This window comes from Cuculus canorus, chromosome 19 (assembly GCF_017976375.1).
Source record: "Cuculus canorus isolate bCucCan1 chromosome 19, bCucCan1.pri, whole genome shotgun sequence".
In the NCBI taxonomy this organism is placed as follows: domain Eukaryota; kingdom Metazoa; phylum Chordata; class Aves; order Cuculiformes; family Cuculidae; genus Cuculus; species Cuculus canorus.
The window spans coordinates 1,296,148-1,313,019 of NC_071419.1; the positions used below are offsets into that span (position 1 = coordinate 1,296,148).

General features: G+C 46.4%; 1 protein-coding gene across 3 annotated transcripts in view; it reads right to left on the reverse strand.

The window, feature by feature from the left end:
* Positions 1–16,383, reverse strand: part of NEK6 (NIMA related kinase 6) — a 55,503-nt gene extending 39,120 nt beyond the window's left edge. Inside the window, exon 1 of one of the 3 annotated variants that reach the window (XM_054083778.1) lies at positions 16,188–16,383. The gene's annotated coding sequence lies outside the window, so the exon portion shown is untranslated. Of the gene's footprint in view, positions 1–3,130; positions 3,178–16,187 lie in introns of those variants that run through there. The other 2 variants (XM_054083777.1, XM_054083779.1) reach the window with 2 other exon arrangements.
* Positions 16,384–16,872: the final 489 nt, after the last annotated feature.

Consider the following 16,872-nt stretch of genomic DNA (forward strand, 5'->3'; position numbering starts at 1 on the left):
CCATCATACTGAAGAGCTCTGGCAAAGCAGGCGCAGTAATATATGCCTCCACGCAAAACCTAATTACAGGCTAGGTTAAAAAGCCTACCCCGTTCCTTCTGCAGTGCAAGGTGACAGGAAATCCTGAGCATCCTTGGGTTTCTCACTCTCCCTTTTTGCTGGTGAAGCGCGTAACCCGTTCATTACAGCAGACTGATTCTGTCTGGCACATGACAAACTTACTTGAACCTAACAATTAAACTTCTGACAGCGTTTCCAAAAGCAGAGAGTATTTACTGTAAATGCCTGACAATTTTTCCCCTCTGCTTGTCTCTCTCAACAGTCACCTTATGATGACTGGAAATTACCATAAGCAAATAGCAGCCTAACATCCAAAAACCCCTCATGTTAGTGTGAAATACACACCTGCCAACACTGAAAAAACATGAATATGAATGTTAAAGGGAACACCATGAGGAACGCTGCTGAACTGCACGAGATGGGAGAGAGTGCTGCAAGAGCAGAGTTAAACAGCATCGCTGGGTACAGAACAGCCCCGGCAGAGCTGCCCGCAGGCCGGGCATCACACAGGCAGGGCTGTGCTGCTTGTCCAGCTCCAGACCGCAATGGGGAACCCGATGAGGAGCGCAGACACCTCCAGGAAATAGTGCTAAAATCATAGGGTTAGCATCAAGATGAAACTGTACCTATAGATACAGACAGAAAAGTCACACAGCTGGAGTTATGTACGTCTGCAAAATGTGAGAAAGCATAAAATATACGGAAGCCTGAACAGACTCCTAAAAACAACGTAAGATCTCCTGGTTACAGGTTTGTTAGATTTAGTAATGCCATCCATGATCAAAGTGCTAATATATTATCTAATATAACTTTACTCACCCTCAACGACAGCAGCTCTAAAGGACAAACACAAGCTGCAGAAATCACCTTTCCCAGATGTTTACACCAGGGAAGCTGTAAGGGGTAAGCCCTGCATCTGGTACTGTAAGTAATAAGAGCATCAGTCACCAAACGCAGTTCCGTTGCAAAGTCAAAAGTTTTCTTTATCTGTATTTTAAGTACTAAGGACATCCCGTTGTGTCTTCTTAACTGAACCTTTATTAAAATTCCATTTAACAGACGGATATTTTTGAGAACTTTCAGAAGCTTATCCTCATCCAGCCTCAAGTAACTCAGATTAACAGAGGTTACAAACATTCAAACTGTGGAACCGGCCTCACCATAAGAAAATACAAACCTATATTTATGTATTTATATAATCCAAATTTTACAAGCAGCTGCTGCCCAGTCAAAATGCAAAAAAACAAGTCAGAGCCCTCAGCAAAAACTGTACCTGCAATGTATGAGCCCCTAAAAGGGACTCGGATGTTTAACACAGACCACTGAGCAAACGGGTGTTTTATTCACAGCTTCCGTTCTATGAGCATCGCGTTGCCTGGAAAGGCTTGTGCTGAGTTTGTGCAGAGCTGATTTTGAACAGCCCATAAGGGAGTGCCGGCTTCTCAAGGACCCCAAACCTGCTCACTGAGAAGGGTTTAGTAAAAGGGCTGAAAAGCCCTAGAGCTTTTTCATACTGTGTCAACAACTGATATTCATTAAACAAATACTGTGACAGATGCTGTAATTTACTGTTCCATACCTACAAGCAATATGACATTAAGTCAACTATTTAAAGTTACTCGGAGTCATCTCACTGTGGATGTCAATAAAACAAATGCCTTCTGCCAATAATTAACTATCTGTGTCAGAGTTCCCACTCTCTTTCAAACCACTCTACTCCTAGCTCAGGTCCATATTCCCATTTTAAGGGGGTAGGGTTGTCATTTCAAATACTCCATATTCTAGTTTGGGAGCAAATCTAGTAAACTGACTTGCAAACAGCACAGTCTGACACAGCACTCCTTCTCCCTCCCTGAGTGCATGACTGTGCCCGCAGATGCAACTTGAGTTTATACAATACTTGTAATAGAATGTTTTGTATGTCCATTACTTTCATCAGTTCCCACCACCCCCGGGGAAGGTCATTAGCTTACTTCTAATCTTGGTTTTAAAAGGTTTAATTTGAGTTAAATGTTGGGGGTTGGTTTCTTTTCCCTCTATATTGTAACACCATCTCCTTAGAACTTGGTCCCAAACCAAAGGACAAAATTGTTTGTAGAAGTCTTCTGACTACACTTTGAACGCTCTGTAGTTCCATCCACCCATTACAAGAGATGGGTTCACACGGTTGTTTCCTATGAAACAGCCCTAGGATCAGTGCCAAGGACACTTGGTGATTTGTAGTTATGACTAAGTAATCGATGTGATAAGATAAATGTTCCTTTCCACCAGCCAGCCTGGGCTATTCCTACCTCCACTGCAGTACATGGAATTTCTAGCACACCACCACATGTAAACAGTTATGTACAATGTTTGTGTAAGATGCAGATAAATATCAAACACATTCACATACAACATTGAGGACGGAGAGTAATCAGCAGCATTTAAAGTGACAATGGTTCCTCTGTAGAGAGAGAACACTGCAAACGGCACAGCAACCGTCGCATTTTACCCCAACTAGTTCTCACTTCCATATGTTTCAGATAAAGAAAGAAGCCAACATACCTTATTTTGTATTATTCCAGTTGCAACTTTGAGACTCCCAGAAGTATTCCCTATATTCACTTTTACAGTCTTTGAAACTTTAGCGACAGACCTCTCAGGCCACTACTGGTGCTAACGAAACACGTGGTAAAAATAAACACATACTAAATCTACCTGGAATTTTACTGTATTGCTTACTAAGCATGCAGCAACATGCTCACCTTTTAATTTATAATGCAATAAAGCTTTCAAGCCTGAAGCCAAATTATTTAAGAAGATTACTGTTATCCTTCTCAGAATTCATTCATTTCTGATGAAGGGAAGATTAAATATAGGCTGGGAATACATCCATAATGTATACTTTCACAGAAACTGCCAGACATTTTCACATCATTAAATCATAACTGAAATAAGGAACACCACATACAGCTGGGAAACGTGCCCTGCCTGTACCAGCGACGGCAGCTCCGTTACAGGGCCGGCTGCGCGGGCTCCCTCCCGCAGCCAGGGCACAACCAGCTCTTTGCATGCCAGTCAGCAAACCTACCGTATGCCAGCGTGCTGACAATCGACCTGCAAAATACAAACAGCCTCCGCTCCCGATCAGCGTCTGAGGAGCCCTTGTGAAAAAGGAGAGCCAAAAATCAAGAGGCAGGAAGGACTGATTGTTCCCAGCCTATGGCCAAAGCATCCAGTTTAAGCCAATCCCTAATATAAGTTTCTAGCACAGGCAACCGAGAACCCAAACTGCTTCCACGGTTTATTTCTATCACGACACCTTTAGCAACTGACCACCTCAAACAGTGTGAGCAAACATCACCTTGAGCCAGGGAGACAAAACCTAACGTAACAACCGAAGTACAAAACCAACTGCAACCCCTGCTGCTACAGCCCAAGCCCCGCAAGCGGGAACTGTTCAGCCTGGGCAATTCGCAGAAAGCTTAACGTGACCTTAAACCCTAACAAAGTCTCTATAAATACACGGATACACGTGTGATCCGAACCACCACCACTTTGCACCGATAAATACCTTTTAATTAGCACACAGCTCAGTGCCTGACGAATGCTAAGCAAACCTCCCAGAGATACTTCTGAACTATCAGTGTGATTTCTTATATGTTTGAGGAAAGCCAAGTCAGACCAAAGTACATGAGCAAGCCTGTGTCAGATGGGCTCAAAATCCGTGGAACCCTGCTGTAACCACTCTGTTCACATGGTTCGTCTCCAGAGCCATCACTCTGAGTTTTTAAAGCCAACATATCTGACTCAATACAGGGAAAAGGAACGGAGGAGGATACAGATATAGATACTGTTCATCCAACTTCAAACCATCAGCACAGCTTGAAGTATTTACATTTCTCATAATAAGAAGTCGGAGGAAACAACGCCGAGAACCCTGCAGCCCAGCCAATCTAAAGATCCAAGTGATTCAAATCCAAAGGCGACTTCAAAGCCATCTCATAAAACCCTATACAAAACTTCCAAGCGGTCCAGATGCCTCCATTGCAGGAAGAGCCCGCACAGCATCTGGGCTTTGCACGTCACACCCAAATGGAAGCAGAAACTCTTTACTGCATAAGATGTACTGGTTTTCTACTTTAAAAAAAATAGTTATATTAAAAATATTTGTATTTATTCTGCCTCAAAGTATGCCAAATAAGTCTGGTTTATCATACACTGCTATAAAGTGACTTATCTATACCAAATGAAAGAATCGGCTTCCCTACACGTTCCTGAGTATCTGGAACTCCCAGCACCAGTTTTCCAAATATGAATGCAGCTCTTCAGTTCACACCCACACTTCTATACCACTGTACATAGCACATCTCCATCTCCTTTCCCACACAGGCACAGTTTTCCCAAAGAACAAGACTCAACTCACCAGTGCCTTGCAGATGAAGGCTACGGCGTAAAACAAAAAAGATCTGTTCTTTACAAAGTCTGCACAGCCACTTTTATTCCTTATTTCGATGACAGACAGGGTTAATGAAGTTCTTGCAGAGAACTCTCCCTTTCCTGGGCTAAATGCCCAAATTCTTTCAGGATTCACAAGACTTGTCTATTTAAATTGGGTCCAATTTTTTTCTTCCCCACAGAAAGGCCTGCACAGAATGTTCTGAAGAGAAACTGGGAATTAACCTTTCAAGAAAATTATAACTCAATGTGCAAGCTCTGTAGAAGAGACAAATCACATTTCACACTATATTCTGCCTGCTATGTAACAATTTTGGGTTATTCTAATAAGCTTCAATGCTGAAGCATACACTCAGCAGTATCAGATTATTAAAACCCATGAGCTTACTCATGCAAACAAAACTCTCCTATCCTGCCTACCCTGCACTTCTGTCCCAGCCTCCCTGACTGCTTAGGTGCCGCACTGGTTAATTCTATGCTGCTAGGACAGAAATTCACCTCTTTGAGGTAGGTTTTCTTACCAAGGCAACAGCTCCATAGTTTGCATCCAGGTTCTGGTCCAAAACCGCTCTGCTCTGCACCACAGGCTGCCCCTCTGCCATCCCCACTCCACAGCGATATCCTGCTCGGAGCCGCTCCGCGCTGGGCCCACACAAGTCGCAAAGCAGAGGTGACTTGCCCAGCCCTGGCTGTCCCTTCTCCCTAAAACTGAGGTCTTCTCACAGTAGTTTTGCAGACACTACACAGTCCTTCAGATAACAACAAAACCGCACTTGTGTCAGAGAGCACAAAACTGCAGAATTTACGATGTCTGCACACGCCTGTACACTGTGTTTCCAAGGTGGCATCTGTTCTCCCCCCACCAGATACCTATCGGCCACAGCCACGGTGAGAAGCATGCTGGTTAACGTCCTAATGCAATTAAAAGAAACAAACCCGTCCAGCCTAGGCACAGGACGCAATTCGGCTTTCAGCAAGCCACGAACTACACAAAATGCAGTTTTCCAACCATCTCAAATTACCAGTTTTTAAGAGTAATTATGCAGAATGCAGCTGAAAATATCTACCGTGGACCAGTTCCTCAGCATTCTAAAGACAACTGTTTACCATCAGATTCTTGCACAAACACAAAGGTTTGTTTCAGAAGAGAGACATAAATATTTACAGTATTTCAAAATAAGGTACAATATGGTTTATAACACACTACTACTCATCAAGAGAAATAACTTTTCGGGCTTAGCAAAATCTAGGCGCAGCTATCCCCAAGCAGTGAAGGGGCGAGCAACACAGCAAAGCAACTGCAAAACCAAAAACCTAAAAATTAAAGAGAAATGACAGCAAAGGATCAAACTGACCTGATGCAAACCAAACCAGCTCAACAAGCTAGAAGAAAAATATTAATTAATTATGATGTAGCAATTTATTTAGAAATAACATGAATCGCTGTATGAAGTGAACAGACCCGACTGGAGTCAAAGACGTAGACAAAACACCCCTGTCCTTGCTCCATACTCTGCTTTGCTTTAACCTCTACACGGCATCACAAAATAACGTGGATTGCCACAGTGATGTCAGTGGGATCCTCCAGGGATTTAGGGATATTTGGAAAGCAGGAGTGTGTGGGCAATGTTTCTATAAATCAGCAAAGCTGTTTTGGTAGCACTCTGTCCTGTAAGTCCCAATGCTACAGCTAAGGGCCATGTAACAGCTTGTTTTTTAAAAGAGTAAGTGTGTGAAAAGGGGAACACAGGGAAGAACAATAAGGTATAAATAGAAAATATTCATTAATGAATTTTCAGCATTTACCAGTTGGTTTACAGATGTGTACTATTTCAGATGAAACCAAGGCAAGAGAGGGGTGAATCTGAAGTCCCAGCGCCACAAAACCTCAGTGTAGGGAGGCAGAGGCAGGTCTGTGCCTTCCCGTTTTGGAGGTGGATCCCAGCCTTTAAAGCGTGGGAGATGGCAAGAAGAGCTGCTTCGTCACAGCAGCCAGTGCCTGCAGCTCCCCTGCACGATGAGTCACGTCTGAAGAGCCTGCAGGCTAACCCGAGCCAAAAGCCTACCAGTAAAACAACAACCGGTCAGTGGAAGATCCGAATGGCCACACGCTCTCAGCACAACGTGCAGCCATGTACACACCACCAGTATTTCATGTACAGTAACGGCATGAAGGAAAAACTACGGACAACAGAAACTGATCCAGAGAGGAATTAATGCCACTCCTTGGCTGTGTGAACAAAAGCTGCCCTGGTTATAATATATTGCTGCCTGATGACTTAAGAGTAGAGGTAAATTTAAATATGGTGCCATCTAACAAATTAGAGACGGTCTCCAAAGGGAAACTATTCCCCACATCATCTAGTTGCTTTTATCAAACTCGTTAGTGCCATCTATGTCACTAAAAAATGAGCAAGCTGGCAGTCAGCTGCCCCCAACTGCAGATGAACAATAGGGAAGATAACACAGGGCTTCAGCAGTGCCTGATAAGACTCGTGACAACTGATTCATTTAAAACTTACTTCCTTTGGAACACCACATGCAAACAGGTTGTTTAAAACATGCACAGCACTCATCTCCTGCCAACCCAAGCTTCCCTCTCACTTAAGCTTTTCTAGCTGACCAACTTCTCACACCCCATCTGGGGAAGAGCCGCTGCCAGCTTCTCCTGCCAGTCCCACAAACTCTGAAATAAAGCTGGCAAGAGGCAGGAGGGGACCCCAGCGACCCATGCCACGGCCACACTCTGCAGGAGAGAAGACACCAGCACAAAGCTCGCATACACAGCTGCCTTTCAGAACATATAAAACCAAATATTCCAAAAGGTATGCCCAGCCGTGAATAGGGCGACCAGCAGAGGATGGTCCCAGTCGTGCTGAAATATTGTTTTTCACTGCCTTGTTATTGATGGAATGAACGGTGCTGAGGCAGTAAACATCTGACCTTCCTATTCTGAAAATTCTTATTTCCTTCATTACCCATTTGACATTCTTCTAACCCGCAAGTGAACAGAATACTGAGGAGGTTTACAGAAAGAAAAGACCAAAACCAAAATCCAGGAACACCGCAGTGTGATGTGCTTAGTAAACAACCAACTCCAAAACCCCCTGGATGAATCACTGAGAACACACAGGGCATCGAGAGCCACAACCCATGGCACTTCATACCAAAGCCGCCCCAAGGTCTGTTTGTCCATGGGAATGAATCATAGTTTACCCCCGGGAAAAAGAAAAATGCAACTAGAACACAGGTTCCTTCGGGGACTTACTAGAGCCTCAAAACGCCATCAGCAATGCTGAAAGCTGCTTTGCAGCAGAAGTTTAATCTCAAAAATACACAAAGAGAAGCATAAAAGAAAAAAAAAAAAAGCCAGCAGATGGCCCTTTGGTATTCACAGGTAACAAAGAGAAATTCAGCACTGGACTATCCTGGTCTTACCTACCTGAGACCTTCTGGAAAGTTTCCTACCATTCTACTGTTCCCCAGAGCTGGCAGCAGTGTGAGCAGTCAGGGACATTCCCAAAAGCCAGGGTTTCCAAGTCACACAAATTTTAATTTTTTTTTTTTTACTATACACCGCTTCCTCCCACCCTACAGCTCCAAACTTACTCTACACAGGTAAAATGCTACAAAGGAGACCATGCCCTTTGCTACACACGGATCACCACCACCACGTTGCATGGCTGCGATAATGCTGCCTGTGGCAAAAGGGGCAAGAAGTCACCAGGTTCACCAACAGCGTTTAAATATTTCTGATTGTCTATCTGCAGCAATTTTTACTTAAGTAGGTGCAACTTGATTAACAGTCTTCTCTTCAGAGAGGATCCTACAAAAGTTTGGGTCAGAAGGGACCTTAAAGATCATCCCAGTTCCAAGTTTTCCCCTCTCTGTGCATCCGTGATGAAGCACAAAAGCCAAAATAAGTCATCACAGTCACTCTGAAGTACAAACCAGAGAGACTAAGAGAAGCCCCAATAAATAAGTCAGAGTATCTTAATACATCTTAATATACAAAGAACTAAGAGCAAACACAGGTAAAGAACCATACCCTGCACTGTTTACCCTTGGATGGCAAAGTTCTTACACCTGACACATTGTTAGAAATTGAGTAATTGACCCGTGTGGAAGGAAGGAGCTCAAGAGAGTTAAAAATTACCCTATAAATACCATAAAGATTAACAGATTTGTAATACCCACCCAAGAAGCACTTACTCTAAGTAGAATGATTATGAAAACACAGCACGAATATTTACTACCTCACCCGGAGTTCAGCATATACAGATCACCACAAAAGGCAGCGCTGGCTCTTACTGCAGCGACAGCTCAAAGTCACCACTTCCATCTCCCAGCTGATTAGAGGGTGGCACACAGGCACTGCTGTGATTTATTTCCTTCTCTGGAACACACTCCTGTATTTCTAAAAACCTTTTCAAGGTTGTTTGGTTTTTCTCTGTTCCAGTTTAACGTTTTTGAGACTGATGCTTTGCACACCTCTGACAGAAGAGCAAGTGAAATACTGACAGCCTGGAAGAACCAGAGCAGAGCTTCCATCAGTGAGAGAGGAGGGAATTCTTGTGTTCATGTTTGTTCATATCTGTCCTACCCTTAGTCCCTATTCCTGGATGAAAGGAGTCCTAAAACGTCTACAGCTTTTCTCCCCATATCCGTGCCGTAGTGACAGACATTTGCCCTGAGAACCAGAACCCACCACAAACCCTCCTACAGGCTTGACATTGTGCGTTCCTACTCAAGAAACAATGTTCCAACAAGGAGAAAACCCACTCCTTTTCAGGACAGCAGGGACAAGTGTCCACAAGGTTAAGAACAGGACAGAGACTTAAAGTGAAATTCCTGAAAGGAACTGTACTGAATATACTGTGAAGTTGCAATCCCTCCTGTAGATCAACATTCCCCAATCACTGCAGCCATTTCATCTCCAACTCCACAGTTTAAAACTCACCAGGTTAAGAAAAAAGCTACTCCCCCCAAAAAAACAGGACAGTTGGCTCTAACAGAAGAATAAATGGGAACTTATCCTGTGCCATTTGAGCCAGGAGACAGCAGCCGCCTCGGAAGCGGGCACTGCCAAACAGCGAGCACGGACAGTGCGGGCTGCACTACCTCCCAGCACACCAGCTCTAAGAGGAGCAATCCCAACTATCCAGCACCCATTTTTCCTGTCAGCATGGACTTAAAGCTCTGCTTCACGCACGCCATGAGTTTTCAACAGCCTGGTGGGCATTTCCCAGCTCAGAACAAGTGGGCTTCTCAAAAGCTGGAATGACAAAAGTAACTGGAGAACACGATCTGTCACCAAGCTCTGCAAAATGAAAGACTTGGAAATCCTGCCCAGGGCGTGGAGCAGCACCTGCTCCGTCAGCAGGCTGGGCCGGGAGCGGGGGCACAGCCTTATCGCTTTGGTTTTTGACCCCTGAAATACCAGCGCACTAGGTGAGGCGCCTGTGATTCACTTTGTTATAGTGAATGGAGGAGTGGGATGGCGAAAGTGTCCCCCGAAAGGGCAGCACAATCAGTCTCAGGGAATGCCACTCAGATCAAATGCTGAAGGATGTTTTGGGCCCAAAAGGTGGGATGCTGCGTTGAAAGGAGACACTGAGCCCTTTGGGAAGGTCCCTCAGCTGTCTCTGGGCAATGCTGAAATGCATTTCTGGGGACGCTCCGGCCAGGCTGCTGACAGCCACTCATTTCGTGCATAGCTGTGGCAGCTCCAGACATCATCACCCCCTCGCAGAGGAGAATTGTCGCCCTTCTCTCCAGCATTGCCAGCGGGGTTTCTTACCCTCAATTCCTCAGCTGGGCTGGCTTATAAGAGGTCGGAGCTCACTCAACTGGCTTTGCCGCCAGCAGGCCAGCAAACACCCCACGTGTCATTCTGCCATCTTCAGAATTTCCAAAGGGTCGTTTCCAAAGGGGTTTCTGGAACAGACTCAGCAGCATCTCCCCGCTTGGACAAACACTTCGACACAATTTCTAACTGATGTTACATAAACAATCCATCCACCGAATTAAGTGAAATATAAAAAAGCAAAAGCCCACCACACATCAGATCCTGGCGGATCAGTCCCGAGGGGCAGCCACAATGCAAAGCCATGGTGAAGCGAGAGGCGAAGAACCACTGTGCTTGCCAGCACCAGAAAGAGAAATCAGAATCCCTTCAGAATGAGGACTGACCGAAATTATGACCGAAAACATTCAACGCTTTGATAAAACAACAAAATAAACTGCCTTCCTAAAAAGAAAAAGCATGGAAGGAGAGGGCTCGGTACCTACTTGGATCCATTATGTGAAGCATACACCAAGACTGGAGCCCAGAACTGGAGGCCTAAGTTACTCAAAGCAAATAAACACAAAACCTTTAAGAAGTGCCTAGGGATTGTAATAGGGCTGTTAATAGTCAGGGTAAAAAATGATCGTGAGGAGACAACAAGAAGGGGAAAAGCTTCACGCCAGCAGCAGCAACTTTTTAATTTAAAAAGAACAACCATACCATCTCCTGCATTTTGTGATTAGACATGTTGTAACTATTTTAAAATGTTTTATAATTGCCATGCTGTACTAGCTCAGAATACAATAAAACAGCATATCCAACTTACAATCTAAACCTAGGTTCACATAGTTCTGTGCACAAACTCCCTTTTTACTACCTTGAGATATCAGCAGAACACACTCAACTCTAACAGAAACCACTGGGCCTTTCACACCTGCACTTTTTCAGACTTCATCGTACTTGAACTCTATTAAAAACACAGATTTATTACACGCCTCCCTGATCATTTCTCACCTACCCGATCCCGTCTTGTAAAACAGCACAAAAACAAGACAGCCAATGCCACCTTCACTTACTGAAACACAGCAGACTCTAAAGAAGGAATTCATAAACTACCTGCAAGGCTATTTTTTATTTTTTTTTTTTTGAGACGTAATAGATAACACATTCTGGCCGCTAAACAGGCATTTGTGAGGTTTCAAGAATGCTTTAGAGTATGAAATTCCTAGAGCCTCATTCACGTACACCACTGGGTTTCAGATAGAATCTGCTGTCAGTTCACGTAAACGTGTAACAGGAAACTCAAATTTGACTAAAAGGTGGTGTTGCGTTACTACTGGTTTTGTACGGAAACCTTTTTAGAACTAAGAAGCTAAGGGGAAGGGTTTTTTTCCCCTCTCCCATCTGCGATGGACAGCTGTTCACTGCCTGGAATCTATGATAGCAGACACTTAAAGTAGAACCAAGCTCAAGTACGCACTTTAGAAATACAATTTCTTTAACTGTATTGAAACCGTAAAATCATTTGCAATTCCTTGCATGGTGTCACATGACAATAGGAAACCATTGAGCACAGGAAGCCAAACATACTGGGTTAGTGGAATAAAAAATATTTATTCTGAAATATTTTGAAGTGTTACAAAACAATCCAAGAGACTTTGCACACACGTACAGCGATGGCGCTCGCAGTGAGGCCAGATGTTTAAGCACTTAGCACAGGTTAGAAACTGAAGCAAACTCGATCCGATCCAATATGCATATAAAAAACAAGCCAAGATAGTAAAAGACCTGTCTACCCGTGAAAAGATTTGACAACGTTACATACTGCTGCATCTGAGCCACTATTAAAAATAACTCCCTGTGGTTTTCTGTTTCTAAACAAAACTTTGCTCACAAGCTCTAGAGGTGCCCACTTTGTCACACACTTGCACAGAACCTCGTCTCTCCCTGCCCTATGTTTCAGACAACTCAAGACGGCAGCTTCCAATCCGGCTTTAAAAACACGCGCTCCCTGCCCCTCGTGCACCCAAACATGTAAGAAAATGTTAAACAAGTATTTTATATAGTTCAGTTTTCTATGTGATGCAGACACATGGCAGTAATTTCAACCTGCTGGAAAAAAAAAGACTACGATTCTGAAGTCAGCTTTTAATCCAGAGTTTGCATGCAAATTTTTTGGCTTCTGGGTTTTTTTTCTTCAAAAAGAAAAATACCGTCAGGGCCAACACTACCTCTCAGTCTGAGCACATTCTTCCGTTTCCTAGATACTACCTTTTTTCTTCCTTTTAGAGATCAGCTCTACAGTAAAACATGGAATTTTTTAAAACATGGAAGGGGAAGAGACCTGTTACATCCCACCACTTCCAACACGCTCAGCAGCCAAGTGACCACCGCTCCCTTGGAGGCAGCAGGCCAGCAGGGTCCAGCCTGCTCTCCCAGGGCATGTCCTGGCCCCTCTGTTGCAGCCCCTCTCGATCCCGTGATGAGCCAGTCCCCACCGCGAAAATGGCACGGAGGCAGCTAGGGAAAACACAAATTGTCCTCTCAGCAGGCACAAAGAGTAAAGTGGTTCAACTATTATTTAATCAAACTTTTTTTGGTTTTTCCCCTCCTCCTCTTTTGGTTCCTTAGTTTTACACCAATTGCCTCAGCTGAGCCACCTCACCCACGTTCAGAAGGCCAGTGCTGGCACAGGGGAAACCACCTGGTTTGGTGGCACCACACTCGGCCATCCAGGGCTCTGCACCCATACCAGCTCCTCCAGATCCCGTCTTCAGCTTTCAGACAAACCATACCGACCTTCTAGGGCACTTGGAGATCTACTGATGGAAAAGCACAAAGAACTTGCATGGGACTTGGCAACAGGAGAAACTATTTCCAAGGCCTCTGCCTTTAACAGGATACATTAATTCTGTCCGCTTCAGACAACCTTTAACTTCCATATGATTTTATACTGGGAAAGGCCATTTGTCTGCTCCACACAGCACAACATGGATGCATGCACGCTTCCTGCGCCGCTCGTGCCACTCCTGTGATCAGCAGAGTGAGTCACTGTTTTCTTGCCAAAAGCCACATTTCCAGGGTCCTCAGTGAGAAGTAGCATCAAGGCAATCATGAACTGCATTTCAACAGCCGGAATATCTTGCATCTATGCAGGATATGAAGACATACCTCACATAAATCCTACAAACAACTCAGCCATGCACCTGGGTAGGTGCACATGGAATTAGTCACCGTCATTCCCACGAAAGGCAAACTAGACTGGTTAAGTGAGTTTACAAGACAATGTGGGAACGCGTGTCACAGGTGGAGCGGCTGTTCACGATTTCCTTAATCAGGATTCCATGCTCAAACCACATACAGCATCACATCACTGTCTGTCCACAGGTGTGGAACTGCAGGAATACCGAGCAAGTTGCAATTAAAACCACAATCACTCAATGGTAAAGATGAGCCCAGCTTCTAAAATGAGGCTCCATGTATTTATTTCTGTCTTTTGCTGGAGATGACTATGAACAACCTCTTCTATAAACACAAACATCCAAGAAAACCAAATTAGAAAGACAAAAGCTAAAACACAAGTTGGGCTACTGGACTCATTTTCTGTAAGGACTGCAGAGGCTTTCACTTAGGACAGAGCAAAAGCCAAACCGCAGAGGTCACACTCATACCCACTTTCAGCATTTCATCCTTGAAATCTTCCTCTGCTCCTCCAGCAACACCTGGTCAATGTCTTGCTTTTAATTCATTATGAATGCATTTGATTTCTATCACCTGCACCCCTCGGCTGCCCCGGTTCATGGGGCCTGGTCTGCGCTGCCACATTGTTGCGTACACATTTTTCATAGCTATAAGGTTAAATATATTTGGCACCAAACAAAATAGGAAAAGATGTTAAAGTACATCCACTAATTCCACACATCTAGAAGGCACGCTCTGAAGGTCGGCAGAAGGTAGACTTGGCAACTATCCTCATTTTACAGCTCAGAAAGCAGAGGCAGAGCAGGAGAAAAACCCACACAGGTATTTCTGGCTCCTCTCCCCAGACAAAAAAAAATACACATTTTACTCTGAGTAAACAATCAATAACACATCGTTCAGTACACAACAATCTCTTTAAAGCCATTGAAAGAGGCCTTCAGACCAACAGTTAGGCCTGAATAAAGCCAAAAAGGCATGCTCCAACAGAGATATCAGAATCTCTCACTACCTTCTCCACTACAGCCTGGATTATTACCTAGAAATGAGAAAAGCCCATGTAGGCCAAATATTTTCCGTGTACATTTAAGTATTATGTATTGACATAAAACTTTTTGGGTGGGATCACAGAAGGCAAGTACTACCCAAAATTCTGCTTCGCAGTGTGGGCTTGGAGTGCAAGTTATTAATCTTCACCTGCTTTTATCCTAACAAAACAAACACTGAAGCATTTGAAAAGGTATATTAAAACTCTTATTCAAATGCCCACGTCCATCCTCTCTCGTGAAACTTCTGTTTGTCAAGAAAGAGAATTCCAGAGGAAGCAGGGAACACAAACCAAGAAGTGTTTTATACATGGCAGGTGTCAAGAAACCAAAAGGTTGATTCCATTCTGACAAGTTTCTGACAACAGTCACTCAATCCGCCAAGAATCTCACTTCCCACAGAAGATGCTCTTTCTCTGCCACAATAAAAGTTCCTCCAAGCCCCTATTTTTTACCTCTTTAAGGCACAGAGCCATAGGAAACAGGGGCAGCAACTCTCTATATCTGAAAGTTGTTCTGTTTTTTTTTTCTATTGCATAAAAGACTATGACTGTCATGAAGAATGTCGACAGGAAAAAAAACAGTGGAAAGAGTTTGACTCAAAGTCAAGAGATGTCTCAAAATGTGAAAACTGTAGAAATGGTGCAGAAGTTAAACGGTTGCTTACCATGATTCACAGAATTGAACTTTTAAAGGAGACGCAGAAGTGACAGCGAGACAGTCATAATGTGTCAGGAACTTGCATCACTGGACTTCTAATTGCTACAATATTTCCTATCAAACCACTTACACTGCAATAATGCCACAGGCAATCACCATTGGCAGAACTCCTCGGCGAGTGCCAGCAGCCAGGCACACAGATGGAGCTCACAACTCCACCATTATTCCAATCAGGCACAAATCACGCTTTGGAGGGAATTACATATTAGGGGGGGAAAGAAAAGGTATTTCATAGTGCAGCTCTAACACGTGCTCTCTCGCCAGCAAAGTGGTGATCCCTAAAGCGCTGGGTTTATCCCAGAGCTCCGCTCCTACCCTCGCAGGAACACCGGGAGCACCCCGGGAACAGGTACCTCCTCCCCCGGGGGAAGAGGGCAACGCCAGGAGCTGCAGAGTCTGGAAAACAGGAGGGAGACGCGGCCGGAAAGGGGCTCAGGGCAGTGTGCGGGGCCTGGAGGGGACCAAGGGGCTCCCGGAGTCCCCCACGTTCTCCTCTCCGGCCCAGCGGTTCCCGGGACCCCCGAGTCAACTGGGTTCTCCCCTCAAGTCCAGGAGCTCCTGTGATCTCCGGAATCCCCAGGGTTCTCCCCCCAATCCAGGAGCTCCCAGAGTCCCGCAATCCCCGGGGTTCTCCGTGTCGGTCCGGGGGTTCCCGGGACCCCCGAGGTTCTCCCCTCCAGCCCAGGCGCCCCCAAGCTCCCGGGGTGCCCGGGCTCTTCCCCCGGGCTCTTCCCCGCAGCCCCCCGGGCTCTTCCCCCGGCCCCGCAGCCCCCCGGGCTCTTTCCCCGGGGTCTTTCCCGCAGCCCCCCGGGCTCTCCCCCCGGCCCCGCAGCCCCGGGCCGGCGGCGGGCACGTGCGCGGCTCCGAGCGCCCGTCAGCGACTCCCACCTCCCCCCTCGGCGACGGCCCCGAGCGGCGCAAACGGCCGCGGCTTTTACCGTAGTTTAACTTCGCTCGAAGCCCGGCGGCCCCGGCCGGGCGGGTCGCGACGGGGGCCGCTCCCCTGCTGTCCCCGGGCGGCCCCGACAGGCTCGGTTCGCTCCGGTGTCGGAGCGAGCAGGGCCGAGCTCCGCCGCGTCCCGCACGCAACTTCTCCGCGCGCGCGCGCGCCGCCCGCCCCCTCCTGCGCGCGCGCCCGCACGCGCCGCCAGCGCCCCCCCCCCGCTGCCACGCAGGCCGGAGCGCCGGGAGCGCGCGCGGGGGCGGGGCCGCATCGGCTGCCAACCCGCGGGGCGCGTGTGCAGCTGCGGTGCGCGTCCGGGTCGGGCCCGGGCTCCAAACCCGCGGGGTCCCTGTGTGGATTTGGGGTGCGGGTCCGGATCGGCCCCAGGCTCCAAACCCGCGGGGTCCCTGTGTGGATTTGGGGGTGCGGGTCCGGATCGGCCCCAGGCTCCAAACCCGCGGGGTCCCTGTGTGGATTTGGGGTGCGGGTCCGGATCGAGCCCCGGGCTCCAAACCCGCGGGGTCCCTGTGTGGATTTGGGGTGCGGGTCCGGATCGAGCCCGGGCTCCAAACCCGTGGGGTCCCTGCGTGGATTTGGGGTGCGGGTCCGGATCGAGCCCGGGCTCCAAACCCGTGGGGTCCCTGTGTGGATTTGGGGGTGCGGGTCCGGATCGGCCCCAG